The 16727-nt window shown below is 42.4% G+C and overlaps 1 protein-coding gene and 1 pseudogene across 1 annotated transcript in view; both read right to left on the reverse strand.

Moving 5' to 3' along the window:
* The window catches only part of LOC129053009 (uncharacterized), a 160525-nt gene that overhangs the window by 139294 nt on the left and 4504 nt on the right, over nucleotides 1–16727 (reverse strand). The gene's annotated exons all lie outside the window — the stretch shown is intronic.
* Nucleotides 1077–1548, reverse strand: LOC112130739 (nuclear envelope phosphatase-regulatory subunit 1-like; annotated as a pseudogene).

Below are 16727 nucleotides of genomic sequence, written 5' to 3' on the forward strand. Positions count from 1 at the left end.
TTTTATCCATGTGAAAGCTAAGATCAACACATTTACGTGAAAGTCTTAAGCCTTTTTACAAAGTTTTTTATCTGTTATTGAATTTTCAGTTTTACGTTAAATGAAATTTAAAAGATTGCTCATGAAATAATTTAAACCTTTTCAAAATCTTCTAATAAACAGGTAAAAGCACTTCCAGTACTTTAAAGTATTTATAGCAATCCCAATAGCTTAATTTTAAGGATTATTATAGTACATGTGGTTATTATGCATACATGGCATGTCATTAACACTCTCTAAACAGTGAGAATTGTAGACTCTAGTTTGTGGCACCACTCCCATGTTATTCTGGTGATGGCGTAGGATGATCAATTACACCTGTGCAACACTAACGTCACAGTCTGTCTACCACAGCGTAAAATCCAGTTATCTAAAACAATGACTATCAAAGTCCCAGACAATACATAATTTATAAGTAGACTTGTATATTCACAAGCCTTTGGGGTATTTAAAAAATTATTTTAAAATATTAAGGATATTTAGCACTCAATGAAAACAATGAACTGAAAAATATAACCACAATAGTTGCTGGAGTTCAATATCTGGTTTAACAAAAAGTGTTTATCAAAACACCTATAATTTCTTACAACATTATGGAGAGGAGTTTTCCTCAGTCTAAGCTGAATCCAATGTTTTTCCTACAGTGTCATTAAAAGTGTAAGAATGAAAGGCACACATAATAGCCAGTTTTAAAGAGCTGTGGGGATGGCAAGCAGATGTTCCTGAAATACTGGTGCAGGAGAACAAAGACTACACAACATTTTCCTATTTGTTTACCATTGGCATTGATTTGCTATTTACAGTAGTTTGCAAAAATGAATTATAAAAACTGAATGAGGTTCTATTTTTAAGTTGAGCTTCATAACATATATACACACTTCATCTGCAAAAATCTTTGAAGGATCTGAAGTACTAAAGTGACACTAATACTGAAACACAGGTAATAAAATGTACCAAAGCACTGATAATGTGAATCATCATCATCAAGATAATCTAGGTAAATATTGCACACATCTTGTCAGTTGTTGCTATGACCTTTACATATCCAACTGGAAAAGGAATCCTTTATGGCTTTTTGCTGTATCACTTATTCGAAGAAGGGCTGTTTTACATCCAATAGCAATTAGTGAAGATTGGCATTGAACATGAGGCCTAGGTTTCAAAATTAGTTTTCCTGTATCATCACAAGACATATTGTATTCTGCTAATATCGTTTGACGTTGAGCAGCTATAATTGATGGTGCAACTACTCTCTTGTGTATTCCAGCAAAGAACAAGCCTATTAGAGTGATATAGCTAATGGTGAAAAATGGATGATTCCATATGATGTGAAGAAGGACACCTTTTCTGTCTCTGGATCTATCAACCAGTTCCAGGCACCAGTAGCGTACAGACCGATACCACTAGAAGAAGCATTCTCCACATCTAGTAGCAGGTTGCAAACAATGAATATATTCAGTAAGTCTCCTCTCAAAAGCCTTGAGCAAGAGCCTGCTCCAGCAAATTCATGTCAGGTGGCAGCTCAGGTCACCGCCATGGCCCTGTCCACCAGAAAGAATGTTATTCTTATTGACCTAGTATTTGGTAGCACAATAGCATGACTATAGTCAATAATAATTTGATTATATATTTTAAAATAACTAAGAGTATAATTGGATTGTTTCTAACACAACAGATTTAAGGGATGCATACCACATTTGATGTGATGTGATTATTATGTATTGTGTGACTATATCAAAGTATCTAGTGTATATATATGTATATATATGTGTATATATATGTATATATATATACCTACTATGTACCCAAATATTTTTTTTTTTGAGAAGGAGTCTTGCTCTGTTGCCCAGGCTGGAGTGCAGTGGCATGATCTCAGCTCACTGCAAGACCCACCTCCCCAGTTCATGCCATTCTCCTGCCTCAGCCTCCCAAGTAGCTGAGACTACAGGTGCTCGCCACCACGCCTGGCTAATTTTTTGTATTTTTAGTAGAGACGGGGTTTCACCATAGCCAGGATGGTCTCGATCTCCTGACCTTGTGATCTGCCCTCCTCAGCCTCTCAAAGTCCTGGGATTACAGGCGTGAGCTACTGTGCCCGGCCCCAAACATTTTTTAAGTGGACAAAAGACATAAACAGATACTTCTGAGAAAAAGGCATACACATAGCCAACAAGTGATGCAGGGCAGGCAAGACCCAAAATTGGGGCTTAGCCTGGGAGGGCTCTTGGCTTAGCGCAGGAAATAATTAAAGGGTAAGCCAGTGGTAAAAGTAAAAGTAGACAGCAACTTTTATTGAAGCAGCAGTGTACACCAGCAGCAGATGTACTGCTCCTTGTGGAGCAGGGCTACCCTATAGGCAATGTACCCAGAGTAGCAGCTCAGAGGCAACTCTGCAGTCATATTTATATTGACTTTTACTTATATGCAAATTAAGTGGTGGATTATGCAGAAATTTCTAGAAAGACCGTAGTAACTTCTGGGTCACTGGGTCATTGCCATGGAAAGGGGCGGTAACTTTCAGGTGTTGCCATGGCAAAGATAAACTGACATGGCAGACTGGTGGGCATGTCTTATGGAAAGCTACTTCTGCCCCATCCCTGTTTTAGCCAGTCCTCAATTTGGTCCAGTGTCTGAGCCCGACCTCTGGAGTCAAGTCCTGCCTACTACTTCATTCCCCCCTCAGACAGTAGATATTCATCCTTAATCTTAATGGGGCTGCAGAAGGGCAGAAGTCCATCTTCTGTAACTGCTTCCTGCTGAGTTTATGGGAGTAGGCAGTGCCTAGCACCAGATGACTAAAAAATCTCTGGACACCTGATCTAAGTGGCCCAAGTCAGTATGACTTGGAGAATGAAAGCATCCTGCCTCTAGGCCCCTTATATCAGAGGGATGGGTTGGAAGCCTTGTGCCAGCATTGTCTTTACTTAGAACTGTTTTAACCTAGAAGACACAAACTTTACTAGGAGGTTAAACAAGCAAGGGCCAAAAAAATATAGTAACAACAGGACAGCTATCCAAGGTCCTAGGAGAGGTAAAAACCAGATGAAACTTGGGAAGGCACTTTTGATAGTCTACCTGATATAGTGGGGTCAGTGCCCTGGTTATATCTGTGTAACCCGGTAGCTTGCTCATAGATTTTTTTGAATGTAACCTCAACTTGTCCAGAGTTGTTAATATATGTACAGCAGGTTTTATTAATAACTGCACATATTCCACCTTGTTCAGCTAGTAAATAATTCAATGCTAGTCTATTATCAACAGCTACATTTGCAAAAGAGTCCAGTGACTCTTGAATTATCTTTAATGACTGACCTGTGTTGGCAACTAAGAATTCAAGTTCTTTAGGGTTGACTTATGGTAAGCAAAGCTGCCGCAGGGTGACACTAGTCCTATTGCTGCCTCGATTTCCACCAGAATTAATCCTATTGCTCACTTATTTCTAGTGTTTGGGGGTCCTATGCAGTTATAGACTGTGACCCCTGGAGGGGCAAGGGTGGCCAAGATACTTTCACCTCCGTCCCAAGTTATTGATATACAAGGGAAAGCTACTTCTAAAAGAACAGATGGCTGCCTGGGGAGTCAGGAATGGTTATGGGACATACCTTTTCTCCATTCGTGGCCACAGAAAAATGAGCCAAGTTGGGGCACAAATAGAGACACTATGGGGTGTGATGTGTATCCATTGCTGCCAAATTGGGCCTATAGAGATATTCTTTCCCTGTTGCAATGGGGGTGGCCAAACAATCTTTGTTTTCCAGAAGGGAATGGTACTCCCCGCTTCCAAGATTAGATAATTGTTTTTCCCTGTATGTTCTGATATAGGAAAAGGCATCATATATGCTCTCCTCACTTACAAATGGAATCCCATTTACCTCACTACAGCCTCAAGAATTTGACAACTAAAGTCGCATCAGAGCATTGCAGGGAAACTTCTACTTCTGTGTCATTAACACAACAGTGAGTGCAAACGGTAGAAACATTAGTGCACTGGAGATAAAAATACCCAGCTTCCCAGGTCTACATAATAGTGGTGGTGAGGGGTTCATGTGGAATCTATTAACTGGAGGAGAGTTCCAGTTAACAAATAGGGGTTTGGGTACTTTGGGATCACCATGATTAGTCAGAAGGTCTGGAGAGATGGCCATGAGATTTTCTGGATAGGCCAGAGGACAGAACTGTCTATCCTGGAGATGTTAATGACAAATCCAGCAACCATAAAGATGATTCCCTGATGCTATAATTTTGAAATATTTACTATATAGTTTTGTTCCCATCCATACTGGATCAGGGTAATTGGGAGAGCAAAGAGGATTAACAGTGGCAGCATAGTGTACAGTTGGGCCTTAGATTGGCTGAACACCCAACAAGGACCGAAGAGATATTTCCCAGGAGGAGGCAGCTGGCTAAAGTGATAGAAAAGAAGTATTACAGTAAAAAAAAAAAAAGGTAAAAATTAATGCTCCTATTCCCACCCACAGCATTAAGTTATCACTTCTGGCTGAGTGTTGATTCTTTTAAATGGGTAGGAGAGGTTTATAGATGTAGTGTATTAGTCCATTTTCATGCTGCTGATAAAGACATACCTGAGACTGGATAATTTTTAAAGAAAAAGAGGTTTAATGGACTCACAGTTCTATGTGGCTGGGGAGGCCTCACAATCATGGCAGAAGGTGAAAGGCATGTATTACGTGGCAGCAAGCAAGACAGAATGAGAACCAATTGAAAGGGGTTTCCCCTTATAAAACCATCAGATACCATGAGAATTATTCACTACCATGAGAACAGTATGGGGGAACCACCCCCACGATTCAATTATCTCCCACCGGGTTCCTCCCACAACATGTGGGAATTACGGGAGCTATAATTCAAGATGAGATTTGGGTGGAGACACAGCCAAACCATATCATGTAGGTTGTGCTATCCTCCCTTTGTGCCTGTGACTCATAAGGAACATATTTAATCCCAAATAGGTGTACCCAAATAGTTATTCCCTGAAGTTTAATGGTGGTGGGGGTATTTAACAATATCTGATACGGGCCTCATATGGTTTGGATCTGTGCCCCCATCCAAATTTCATGTTGAATTGTAATCCCCAATGTTGGAGGTGGGGCCTTGTGGGAGATGATTGGAGCATGGAGGCATATTTCTTGTGAATGGTTTTGTATCATCCCCTTGGTATTGTACTCATAACAGTGAGTGAGTTCTCACGAGATCTGGTCATTTAAAAGTGTGTGGAACCGGCCAGGCGCAGTGGTTCATGCCTGTAATCCCAACACTTTGGGAGGCTGAGATGGGCGGATCATGAGGTCAGGAGTTCGAGACCAGCCTGACCAACATGGTGAAACCCTGTCTCTACAAAAAATACAAAAATTAGCCAGGCGTGGTGGCATGCACTTGTAATCCCAGCTACTCAGGAGGCTGAGGCAGGAGAATCACTTGAACCCGGGAGGCAGAGGTTGCAGTGAGGCAAGATCTCGCCATTGCACCCCGGCCTGGTGACAGAGTGAGATTCCATCTCAAAAAAAAACAAAAGTGTGTGGAACCTCCATATCTTGCTCCTGCTCTGGCTATGTGAAGTGCCTGCTCTCTCCCTTTGCCTTCCACCATGACTGTAAATTTCCTGAGGCCTCCGCAGAAGCCAAACAGGTGCCAGCATCGCTTCCTCTATAGCCCACAGAACCATAAACCAGTTAAACCTCCTTTCTTTATAAATTACCCAGTCTCAGGTATTTCTCTATAGCTATGTGAGAACAGCCCGATATTGGACCTTTTCATTTGGGTTGTAATTGATCTTCAGGGGATCCTTCTTTTTAGTAAGACTAAGTCTCCTGGTTAGAGGTGATACTTTATTTCTATATTATTGAAGGGCCTTGTGAACAAAGCCTAAATTTCAAAGAGGGCCTAGTGAGGTGTGTCCAACCTCCTGTTTCCCATCATGGCCTGAATTCCTTGTTTGTTTGTTTTAGACTTCTTTGGAATTTCCTTTGGCCAAGAGACTTACAGTCAAAAAACTGCCATTGTGGGAAGCTGTCCATTGGGCCAAGGGTCCAACATTCCGAATAAACTTACTTGAGGAGGCAGCTCACTGGGACTAGTAAAAGAAGGTTAGCTCTAGTAGTGATGGGGAGCTTTTTTCTGTGTCACCAGGGGCAGTTACTACATTCTCATTGCCAATGACCCTTTTGTTTATACTGGGCACGCTGATTCTGGCCTAGTGAATCAGTGGGCCAGTGAGTCAGGGCTCTTATCTGGGCATATTAGATGCCAATCTCGTGATGCTTTCTTGGGATGGGTAATTCTGATGTGGCAGGGGACTTAAAGCAACTGTTAATGATTGCACTTTTTGGCTATTTTTGTTTTTGTTTTTGTTTTCTCACCTATTTTGCCCTGTCCCTATTGTTGTAAACTTTAAAGTCCTCATCTAAGATCTGGGTCTTAGGGGCTGGGTGTGGTAGCTCATGCCTATAATCCCAGCATTTTGGGAGGCTGAGGTGGGTGGATCACTTGAGGCCAGGAATTTGAGACTAGCCTGGTCAACATGCTGAAACCCTGTCTCCACTAAAAATGCAAAACTTAGCCAGGCGTGGTGGCAGGTGCCTGTAGTCCCAGCTACTCGGGAGGCTGAGGCATGAGAGTAGCTTGAACCCGGGAGGTGGAGGTTGCAGTGAGTCAAGATGGCATCACTGCACTCCAGCCAGGACAACAGAGCAAGATTCTGTCTCAAAAAAATAAATAAATAAAAAGAGTTAGCTCATTGGGATTTGAGGTCTCATTGCTGCTTTTTGTGTCTTCCTCCTAATGTCAGGTGCAGGATGAGTAATAAAATGTACACCCAGGAAAGCTTGCCCTTCTGGGGGGTCTGGGTCTGCACTGGTATATTTCCTGAGTCCCTCTATCAAACGACACAGAAACAGAACAGGATTTTCATCTTTTACCTGAGTTATATTTCTAGCTCTGTCATAATTGACTGGCTTAACCACAGATACTTCCCTCCACTTTTTTCCCACAGCACAGTGAACAGATGACAATATTTCTAAGTCATGACAAGTTAAATCAAAGAACATGGTCAAAATAACACATGCCTGTATAAACTTTTCTGGATTTTCTGAAAACTGGCCAAATTTTTCCTCATATAAATCCAAATTAGATGTAGAAAATGGCACATGTACCCCCATTTCCATTAGCTACCTCCTGCAATGGAAACAGATTTTACTTTAGGGGCTAATATGAGGCTCCACTCCTGGTGGTATTGATTGGGCTTATTTTGGGGGAAATGGGGGTATAAGCTGGGGCTAGTTGGATTAGGGGGAGGAGTGTCTGATGACCTTGAGCTAGAATCCTTTGTTAGAGTACTGGCAGGACCCCCCTCAGAACTGGGGGACTGAGGAGACTCTGGGAAAGGCATAGGCCTTCTAGGAGAACCAGCAAGGAGGGGATCCTCAGATGGAGCTGTCTGGTGCCTGGAAGTAACATGAGCCAGTAAAGGGTCATAAAAGCCTGTACATAAAAGGGACCTCTTCCCATTTTCCTTCTTTTTTACAGAATAAGTCTGGTTGTAAATTATCATTACAATATATAGAACCATGTTTACGCCAAATTTGGTTTTCTAATTTGTACAGAACCCAAACCGTGTTGCAATAGAAAATGAGTTTCTTTTTCATTAAACCAAATTTGAATTTGCTCCAATAGCCTAAAAGACATCCTAGTGGTGAGCCCTCTGAGATGCTCGTCATTGTCCCCATGGATACAGAAGTTTTAGAGGACACAGAAGTCTTCCTAAGTCTAGCAAAAGGGAAAGCAACTGAGTCATTATTTTTCACTTTTAGATTCTCTCACTTCCTGCAGAGAAGGTGTAAGTATACATAGCAAGGCATTACAAAAGTGGATTACAAGCTACAAATGGGCAGTAGAATGTTGAGCCTAAAATCCACAGACAGTGAGGGTTAAGCAGAGAGGAGGGCTAAACAAATGGTGTATGGGAAGGGAGGAGGGGAAGGGGGAAAGAGTTTTACCCAAGGGGAGACCTCAGAGGTATTGACTTGCTGGAGAACCTATCCAGCAGCGGAGACACCAAAATAAATGTTCAGGCAACCACTTTTCTACCGTTGTAGGTGGTTGTCTGTCAGGCCAGGAGCCTAGGAACTCCCTGTTCCTTCAGCTTAGAGAGGTTTGAGCAAGACAGTTATAAGTCAGCACACAAGAAGGAGTCTGTGACTGTCTATTAGGGAAATAATAACTTCTAACTTCAGGGCAGAAAAAGGCAAGACCACTATTCCCCTAGGGCGAGGGATTATAACCCACAATCCTAGAGGGAATGTCAATGCTGAAAACCCCAGAGCATCTGGAAGGCAGCTGAAAATGCCAATGCTGAAAACCCAGAGTACCGGAGTTTCAGCCAGTGAGGGTCCCATCACCAAATGCTAGGGGCATCCATCCAGGCGGTGGCCAACAGTGAACCCAAATCCAAGTTGGTGTCACAGAACAATGTGACTCTGGTTTCCCAGAGTCAACACAATAGGTAGCCTCTCACAACCAAGTGTCCTGCCTTAAACAAATGCCCATATACAGTTATCAGAAAATCAAAGCAAACATTAAGACTGCAAACAAAACATACATTTTAGAACTGAAAATAAAACAACTGGTGGAGCAACAAAATGAAGTCATAAGAGAAAAGACTAGGGGAAGGGGTGACAAGGATGTGTTTCAGGGCAATCAAACAATGGGCGACTTTTAACTGAACACGTAGCCAAAGGCTTTTATTCCCCAGCTTACCTAATATTGTGGGAGAGGGTGGAGGGAACACTCATTCATGCACAGTAGCCAAAATCATGATGACCAATGTTCTATGTGGGACCCAGGTGAAGCTCTCTCCAGATTTCCTCAGCTTGGATGGTGATATGATTTGGCTCTGTGTCACCACCCAAATCTCATGTTGAATTATAATCCTCAATGTTGGGGGAGGGTCCTGGTGGGAGGTGACTGGATGATGTCATGATAGTGAGTGAGTTCTCATGAGATCTGGTTGTTTGAAAGTGTGTAGCTCTTTCTTTCTTTCTTTCTTTCTCTCTCTCTCTTTCTCTTTCTCTCTCTTTCTCTCTCTCTCTCTCTCTCTCTCTCTCTCTCTCTCTCTCCTCCTGGCCATGTGAAGATGTGCTTTTTTCCCCTTTGCCTTCTGCCATGATTGTAAGTGTCCAGAGGCCTCCCCAGCCATGGTTCCTGTACAACCTGTGGAACTGTGAGTCAATTAATCCTCTTTTCTTTATAAATTACTGAGTCTCAGGTAGTTCTTTATAGCAATGTGAGAACAGACTAATACAGGTGGGCTTGGCTGCCACATGGGGGCTGGCATGGACCAGTAACCCACCAGCCTGCTGGTCAGAATGGTGGGTCTCACATGAGACAGCAGCACTATGACCACTGGCTCATCTGCTCAGGTCCACCACCTGCCAGGGAAAATGATGTCTCTGAAAAGAACCTTTGGTTAGTGTTATAGCTCTGTAGTGTTAGCAGCTCTTTATTGTTACAGCTTTAGTGTTATAGCTCTTGCAGCTTCGCCATCTCTCGCCATCTCTCCACTTGTCTCACTGACTGCCATCTCTCGTCATTGTCTCTCACCAATTACTGCCTCTCAGCTGATCACTGATTGCCACCAACTCTGTTGTCTTGCCATCTCACCTCTCCATCGATTGCTGCCATTTTCACTGTCTTTATCCCTTCGTTGGTTGCCAAATGATGCAGGGCAGTTGAGCCCCAAAACTGGGGCTTAGCCAGGGAAAGTTCTTGGTGAGCCAGTGGTGTTAGACAGCAACTTTTATTGAAGTGGCATCATACAGGAGCAGCATAGGTACTACTCCTTGTAGAGCAGGAATACTCCATAGGCAGTGTGCCCACAGTAGCAGCTCAGTAATTTTTACAGTAATGTTTATACTCACTTTTAATTATATGCAAATTGAGGGGCAGATTATGCAGATATTTCTAGAAAAAGGATAGTAACTTCCAGGTGTTGCCATGGCAATGGTAAACTGACATGGCACATTGGTGGGCAACTCTTATGGAAAGCTACTTCCACCCTGTCCCTGTTTTAGCTAGTCCTCAATTTGGTCCGGTGTCTGAGTCCCACCTCCAGAGTCAAATCCTACCTCCTAGCTAAGGATGCTTAGGATAATGGCCTCTAGCTCTATCCGTGTTGCTGCAAAGGACATGAGCTTCTCAACATCACTAATCATGAGGGAAATGCAAATGAAAAAGACAATGAGATACCATCTTATACCAGTCAGAATAGTTATAATTAAAAAATCAAAAAATAACATGCTGGCAAGGTTGCTGAGAAAAGGGAACACTCATACACTGCTTGTGGGAATGTAAATTAGTTCAGCCATTGTTGAAAGCAGTTTGGAGATTTCTCAAAGAATTTAAACAACACTACCATTCGACCCAGCAATCCCATTACTGGATATATACCCAAAGGAATATAAATCATTCTACCATAAAGACATATGTATGCATATGTTTATCATAGCACTGTTCACAATAGCAAAGATATGGAATCAACCTAGGTGCTCATTAGAGGTGACTGAATAAAAAAAAAGTGAGACATATACACTATGGAATACTATGCAGACATAAAAAAGAAGTTCACGTCCTTTGCAGCAATATGGATAGAGCTAGAGGCCATTATCCTAAGCAAATTAGAAAACCAAATAATGCATGTTCTCACTTATAAGTGGGAGCTAAACAATGAGTATACATGGACACAAAGAAGGAAACAATAGACACCAGGGCCTACTTGAGGGTGGGGTGTGGAAGGAGGGAGAGGATTTAAAAACTGCCTATCAGGTACTAAACTCATTACCTGAGTGATGACATAATCTGTACACCAAACCCTCATGACATGCAATTTACCCATGTAACAAATGTGTACATGTACCCCTTAAACCTAAAATAAAAGTTGGAAAGAAAAATAATTACTCCTCAGAGGATGGCAAGAATAGAATTTATAAAGTCTGTTATACAGTTCATTACAAGGTATGCTTAGCAGAATCATCTGTGCCTGTTTTTGAAAATATAGTACTCGAGTCCCTAGCAACAAAGATTCTGACATAGTACAGAATAGGTACTACTACTTGTAGAGCAGGAATACTCCATAGGCAGTGTGCCCACAGTAGCAGCTCAGTAATTTTTACAGTAATGTTTATACTCACTTTTAATTATATGCAAATTGAGGGGCAGATTATGCAGATATTTCTAAAAAAAGGGTGGTAACTTCCAGGTGTTGCTATGGCAATGGTAAACTGAGATGGCACATTGGTGGGCATCACAGGTCTAGGATGACATTTGTGTTTTAAAAACCGTCTAAGGCAAGACGCTCAAAGTAAATAAAATTCTTGGAGCTCCTACAAGAAGGTTTTTCTAATCTGATTGAAATAAAAAAGAAAAAAGACTACTGTTTCTTTCTACTCCAATTACCCCTCCTCTTCTTGGTGATGAGATGGATGCCAGCATGTTAGAGAGCAAGCTAAGAGGAAAGTTGATTGGAATTACATTTAGTTTGATTTTAGTTGGATAATTTACTCATTTGTTTCTTAATCTCATGTATAATTAAGCAATTACCAGTGAGATTTCTCAAGGTAGCAAGTGGAAGCTCTAAGATTCAAACGAGGGTTGTCAGACTCTAATGATAATGAGCCTAACACTATACTCTATTGTCTTTCATATGCTTAGTAAACCATTGAAAAATCTTAGACCTCACTTTAAAAGCATGGTGGTCTGTCATCGGCCTCCTGGCAGCATTTGATACTATTTCCTATTTCCTACCTGATTTTTTTTTAGTCTTAGTTCCCACTGCTGCCCAATAAGTAAGTATCATATGATTAATCAAAAATTGACTATTGGCCTTTTTTTTTACACCAACCATGCCTGTGGCTTTGTCCAATCACATCTACATTAGTTCATATTAATTTCTTGAATGAATTGGCATGAAATATTGACACTGACTAAAATACCATAAAACACAAAATATACTACTACAATGAGGACATTAACATTACGCTGATTTGTGTATGCATTGAGTATACTTAAGATTAGTATCTGCACAAGAAAACTTGAAATGTTCTGAATTCTTAAACTTGTCAGAGGTTGACAGCAGTTTCCTCAAATTTGACAAAACTAAAAATTTACCCATCGCCAATGATAAGTTGTAAAGCTGAAACTTTTATCAATAATAATTTCAAAATTGATTGACTATGCCAAAGGAAAGATTGGAGTATCTTTTTTTTTCTAGAAAATATGTTATTACAAAAAAAAAAGAAAATACGTTATTACAAAAATGTCATAGGAAGAAAAGATCAAAGAATTCATAGCCAAAAATTGTAGGGGAAAAAAAAAATCACTGTAGAGGTATGCCAGGCAGTTAATTAAGACAATGTTATCTTTCTGGAAATTTTTAAAAAATATGTCAGCTGTTTAATTTTGTAATTTGTTGTGATTTCTCATAATAAGTAAATGTTAACTTTTGTACATAGTCGCTTGAAATGCTCATACTTTTTAATATTCCTTTTCTTAGAGTCCTCCAAATTATAAATGTCAGTACCCACAACCCGGATCTGTCCCTGAGGTCATAAAAAGTAGGAGCTTTTGAGTTGCAATTGCAAAGGGTTAATAGGGATGTGGATGTGGTTGAGAACTGGGAAATATAGCAATTGTGGAAGTTGAATTAATATAATTTGTAAAGACCACAACATTATGACCAGGTACTGAAATCTGAAAATCCAAGGTGTCCTCAGTACTATGGGATTATGGGACCTCAGTGTCTGACTTCATGGAAAAGCGTCACACAACATAGTGGCCCCTCATAAGGGGAGCCTCCAGCTGCTCTGTACATTTCAAACATCCAAAATAGTGGCACCTAGAGTATCTATATTTGTATTATCATTGAGCAGCAAAAACAGTCGGCTGGGTTATTTACCCACATGCATACTTGAATCTACCTCCTGTTCCCATCTGAAAATAAATAGCTCTTTTCTATTTTCTAGTGACAAACAGGATGTAGGCTGTTAGTAATAACAGTAAAGATAATAACTATAAGGAACAGAACATACAAATATTGAAAAGAATTGGTGAAAACCTCTCTCACTCTCACTCCCAGTCTTGTTTCCTGAGCCCCATTTCAGCGTCTGGACAGAACTGCCAGGGAACTGCTAGACTTTAGGGTCTTGGGGGAGGGGAGTTGGAGAATTTAGAGACAGGAGAGGAAAAAAGAAGACAGGATCGATTAACTCTAAAAGGCTGATCCTCCCTGATAATCTGAGAAAGGCGAATAAATACTCCAGGAAGACGATACCCTTTCAGATTGCTAGGTTGGGCTGGGGATGGGCAACCCGGCTTCTGCTGAAGTGCTGTTGGGAGGATTAATTAGGGATCCGAGCTCACTGTTAACACACGGGCCTCACTGGACAAAGGGCTGACGTGAATTGAAGTCAGTATGTAGTCTGAGTTCTCTTTCCATCCTGAGCACCATCTCCCTATTGCCTTAGAGGCAGGAGGGAGCGCTTCTTGCTGCTAAACAGAAAAGGAGGAGACTACTGTTGGCTGCGGATCTGAAAAGGTTTGAATGATTAAAGGCTATCTGAAGGCGAAGGAGAAGATCATAGTGCATCCAAGACTACGTTGCCTATACCCCTTTCCGGCCCCTACTCCGATTTATTTTAGGGGGAAAAAAATGGTGGGCTTGGGGGAGGGATCTGGGATGGGGATGGCGGTCAGGTTTGGGTACCGTGCCCCTATTGTATTGAAAGCAAGCTGGCTTCTCGCTCAGGGAAAGGAGAGGAGAAAAATGTCCTGGCTCCCCGCCAAGTCGGTGTGAGGGTAGAAATCACCTGCAAACCTCTGGAATGGAAAACGGACACCGCAGCGGGTCTTGCACTGCAGTTCCCACAGCCACGCCCCCTGCCCATTTTGATTCAGAAAATGGTGGGCAGTGGGGAATGCTGGGGAGATGAGCAGAAACCCTGCGTGGGTGTTAGCTTCCTATTGCAGAGGATGTGGGAGTTTTGAGCGAAACATAGAAAAAGAGGTATGCACCCCGGATCCCTGAAGGTGGGCGTGAGAGTGGTGGGTGGGGGCGGGTGCCCTTCCGAAACTGCATTCCCTACACTCCTGCCCTGCCTCCTCATTCCCTTTTGGGGAAAAAAAATCTCAGCAGCTTAACACAGCAAACGTTTATTTCTAGCTCACAATAAATGCCCAACATGTGTTGGTGAAGGTGTGGGGTGAAAGGGCCCTGGTCCCCAGTCTCTCAGGACCTCAGGCTGACAGAAGCTCTACAGCCTGGAACATCACTGATCACTATGGCAGGGGGAGAGAGTAATGGAAATCTCTCATCCCACTATAGGTTAGTCCAGAACAAACATGTTACTGCAGTTCACAGCTGATTAGCCAAAACTATCATATGGTCTCACCTCATAGCAAGGGGATAGAGGGGACAGGGGATTAGAAAGTATAGTTTTCTGTGTAGGGTGGGTGTAAAGTGAGAAAAAGAAACTATAATAAAATATTCATAAGAATTCAAGGGGAGAATGCCTTTCTAAAGTACTAAAGCAAAACAAAAAATTAAAAGTTCTGAAGAAAAAGTAGCAAATGTAATATAAGAAAATTAAGCTTCTATGGAGCAAAGCAAGAATGAATGTGACCTTTGCTTTTGGTTTTCTCTGTGATGCCGTTTTGGGAGCTCTTCATGTCTCCAGACCATTCTTCAAGGCCAATGGCAGCGTGATGGGTGTTAGTCAAACTGGAATTCTGTCTGGAGTGAGATCAGGCTCCAGGCTCACTGGAATTAGTTTTATAAGAGAGGATAAATCCATCCCCCTAACGCTAAGAGTGGTGGTGCTTAGGCAGGAGGTGGAAGGGCTCACTCAGGCCACCTTCCCCTCTGGGGTGGGTCTGATTTTGTTTCTCTGTCTGCAGCAGGCACAGGGCCCTCTTAGGCTAATGGCCAAGCTGCCCTGCACAGACACACCTGGAGGAGGAGAACTGACTGCCCTATTGCAGGTCAGAGCACTTTGCCTTTCCCTCCTTTTCCCTCTCTCTTTTGGGGAACATTTTGTAGGGGAGGAGATAAAGCCCCAAAGTGTCCTGGCAGGAAACATTCACTGGGATAGTCTTTGAGCAACAGATGTCTGAACAGATCTGACCAGGTAACTTGGGGTTGAAGCAGAAGGGGCTGACCCTTCTCTGAGTCCAGTTAGCCCCCAAGAAGACTGGGGCAAAAACAGAGTTAGACAGCACACAAAACCTCACCCATCCCTCTCCCATCCACTTTGCTCAGACTCCCAGAAGGGCTTTGATGTGCCCTGGCCTGTTTGGTTGGTTCTGCAAGGACTTTAGCTCTGTGTCTGCCTGGTGCAGTGCATCTGATGCCTCAGTCATCCCAAGCCCAGAAATACAGAAGACCCCAGATAAAGGGAATTTGCAAAGACATGTGGTCCTACAACTCAGGGGAAAGGGGGTGTCACTTTCTATCTGAAAATCCCCATGCACTGCAGGCCCAGCTCACGACTTGGGAGCCAGGACAGTCAAGCTGTGAACTGGTATGAAGATGCTTTTTAAGGCATTGGTGGTGGAGGGTCAGCAGCATCCAGAGCCTGCTTCCGTGGGCCCCTCACCACCTCCCTACCCACACAGAAGGCTGGTATGTCAATCACATATCCAAGCAGTGACTTATCTGGCCAATTCCAGAGCAGAAAGCACGGAACATCCAGAACCTTGGAGAGAGAGCTCTGTGCTAACCAGGATCCCCCTGCTCTTAGGAGACAGTGCAAAAGAGTGTGAGCCCCTCTGGTGGGGCAGCATAGAAGGCATCAGGCTCAGGGTCTTTGCAAAATGTTCAGGGTTCAGTCAGCAGAAGGTAAGTGGACAGCAAGGAAGCAGTCACTGAGTCTACCCTTACATTCATGATTCGTGCTAAGGACACACTTTTCCCAGACTGCTCCCACACCATGACTTAGCACAGCTGAGCCACTAGAGCCATGCCATTTCTGCTCAATGGGAGACTTTTAATCTTTGCTTGTACTCCCCATTGGCCTGGTCCATAGCTTCTCAAATGAACTGAAGTCTGAGACTCTTTCTACGTAATTCTTCTTCCTTCCCTCTGCTTTCACAGATGTGACATGTGGATCACAGTCTAAAGGCTCTCCCCATCTTCTCTTGCTCTTTCTCCCTTTATCTATCGTGTTTCCCCTGTAAATCTATTTATGTCTAATCTTGTTTTGACATCAGCTTTTAGGTAGGCCTGTTATACAATCACGGTGCTTTCACAAATGAGATCTCATGTTTCATATTTCTCAAAACCTGCTCCTTTTCAGAGAGCCAGGATAGTACAGTAGCTAACAGCTGTCAAGAGTAGTCACTAACTGGGTTCAAATCCTAGATCCGCCACTCTTAGCTGTGTGTCCTTGGCCTCTATGCCTCTTGTAAAATGGGGATAATTCCATTACTTCCTCTTAGGGTTGTTGTGAGGTTTACATAAATTATTACATAGTCCATTTAATGTCAACACATAGTAAGTAATAAATATCAGCTGTTTTTTGTTGTTGTTGTTGTTGTTGTGGTTTTTTTTTCCATCTCTGATAGGTGAAGTCAGAGAAGGGGGAAAGATCTTACCAGGTCCAGTAGCTATTGAAGGGTTTGGCACT

Source organism: Pongo abelii, chromosome X (assembly GCF_028885655.2).
Source record: "Pongo abelii isolate AG06213 chromosome X, NHGRI_mPonAbe1-v2.0_pri, whole genome shotgun sequence".
NCBI lineage: Eukaryota > Metazoa > Chordata > Mammalia > Primates > Hominidae > Pongo > Pongo abelii.